Here is a 2,405-nt window from a genome sequence, read left to right as displayed (position 1 = left end):
GGTAAGCAAATGCTAATGATTCGAAAGATTCTCCCGTAGCCAGAAACCTGAAGAACAAGCCTATTCTTATTATAGCAATTTTTTAAATGGTAACTTTATAATTTTGATTACACTTTTGTTTCAGACGAAGAGTACAAAAAACGATGGCACAATATTAGAGATAGCTACTTTCGGTATAAGCGAAAAAATAAGTTGCCGACAAGGTCATCAGCAGAACAAAAGCTACCTAAATGGATACTATTTAATCGTCTTTTATTTCTTGACAAAGTTTCGCGTGAGAGATTAAGTACTACTAATATAAATGAAGGCGAGACAGAAATGACAGATAACGTGGATGAGGTTGAACAAACAAATTCTCAGTTGTCATCGCAAAATGTTGAAAATGTGGGAATTATAGCTGCAGCAGCAACGACTCGCTTTCAGTTCAGCCGATGCAGTTTCCCTCTCAACTACAGGTACGCGTCGAGTCAATCGCAAAAAAAGAAAGCCAGACTCAGGTAACGACGAGATTATAGAGCTAATAAAAAAAAGATAGGAACAAAGACAAGAAACTTTCCGAGGAATATTTCAACAGTCGCAAGCATCAATCGACGGTCCCCTTCATTCATTTTGTGAACACATTAAATCGGTGCTTGAATCATTGTCGCCTTCTCTACAGGTAGAAGCCAAAAGGGATATTTATAATACCGTCAGTAAGTACGAATTACTAGCAGTCCAAAGTAAGGTACAGCATAACAATCATTACGATTATCTTGGGTCAAGTAGCACGCATTCATCTACAAGCACTCCGTTTCCACGGGAGAGTCCTCTATCAGTACATACAGATATGTCAAATTCTAATCCTTTTAACTCTCCACCGATTCAGTCCCCAGAAAGTTTTTTACCGACCCAAACTAGCACCGATTGTCCGCAAGGAGCTGAAGATAAAGCTGATGATGAAATAGATTTTGAATCAGTACTTTTAAAGTTGTAAATTACAATAGCGTTTAGACTTAAATTGTAAAAACTTACCTTAATGTGATAAAAAGTTTTTCTTCTGGAGTTATGGATTTTCCTACAGTGCGAGGTTTTAGGTCCTCACTGGCCAAACTAAGTACGAAATTTAATTAGTCATAATTTAGTCTTCTCCTCGTCATTTTTTAAATGGCTTTCAATGAGAATATTAAACGAACCTTCACGAGTACGTGATTTATACAGTTCCTTAACGGGTTTTCTTTTTTTTTCAACAACAAGTGATGGAGAATTAAATCGTCATCATCTTCTTCCTCTTCCAGTAATAACTTGCAATACTTCAACGAAGAATTCATTGTAATATATATAAACACCAAAAAAGTCGCAAACAAACTGATGCAACAAACAACTTTATGCAGGTCGTGGCTGCGCAAAGTCGCAGTCGTGGAAAAGGTGGTACAGATGCGACAGATCGCATTGGTCGCCAGTCGCAGCAGCACCCTGTCGCTGCCGCAATCATTGAAAGCCACCTTTAGGAAGCAGCAAACGTCAGTTTCCACTAGTAGATTTTGATTTGATATATGCATTTGATCGCGTGCTCGTAGAGTCGTTAGAGTGTAGTGTATGGTTACTGATATGGAGAGAAAAATTGAAAGACTGATTTTGTTGGTCAGCGAAAGACCAGAAATATATAATTTAGGTGATAAGCAGTACAGCAATTTCATAAGGAAAGAAAATATTTGGCGGGAAATAGGCGAAGAGCTAAATGAAGATCGTAAGTAACTATTTAAATGGGTAATAACAAATGTAAGGTATCTATACTTATTATGTTTTGTAACATAACAAATTGTAACTATAATTATTATAATATACAGAATGTTACAAAATTATGGACATTTATGTATCTATAATGAGATTTTGGGAACTAATTTATGCATTCATTGAGGTAAATTTTTTCGTACAAAAATTGTTAAGTGTACTTTCACCAGCAGCGTGCTTTATAGACACATCTTCACAGAATTGTATTTAAAAAAATAGTACGACACTGGTTTTTTTAGAAGTAAAAAAATATTTAAAGAATTTTTGTTTAATTTCCAATCAAAAATATTCTTTACTTAATTTATAACATTTAACATTTATGATAGCATACTTGATTAAACAAAACCCTCGTGAACAAAAGCTTGTTGCCAAGGCACGCGTCCCTCAGAGGAAAAATATTCTTTGAATTTATCTCGAATTAACAGAGCATCAGCAGAATATCTACCGCCAATGTGTGGCAAATTTTCAAAGATTGCCGTTCCATCCTCATTTTCGTCGTTTAGAGATGCTATGAAATTATTATCTTCCCTCAGAAAATTGTGCAGGCATAAACTAGTCAAAACTATTTTATCTGCCTTCTCAAGGTGCACTTGCATTTTATTTAGGAATAGTCTGAATTTCTGAGACAAGATTCC

The 2,405-nt window shown here is 35.5% G+C and overlaps 1 long non-coding RNA gene across 1 annotated transcript; it reads left to right on the top strand.

Moving 5' to 3' along the window:
• Positions 1–541: 541 nt before the first annotated feature.
• Positions 542–1,041, top strand: LOC126738306 (uncharacterized). Its single transcript, XR_007661288.1, has 2 exons — positions 542–724; positions 784–1,041. It is a non-coding gene; the product is annotated as an uncharacterized LOC126738306 (long non-coding RNA).
• The last annotated feature ends 1,364 nt before the right edge of the window (positions 1,042–2,405 follow it).

The sequence above is a fragment of the Anthonomus grandis genome, chromosome 7 (genome assembly GCF_022605725.1).
Source record: "Anthonomus grandis grandis chromosome 7, icAntGran1.3, whole genome shotgun sequence".
Lineage (NCBI taxonomy): Eukaryota > Metazoa > Arthropoda > Insecta > Coleoptera > Curculionidae > Anthonomus > Anthonomus grandis.
The sequence above is the reverse complement of the archived record's forward strand: the minus strand, read 5'-3'. Positions and strand labels throughout refer to the sequence as shown.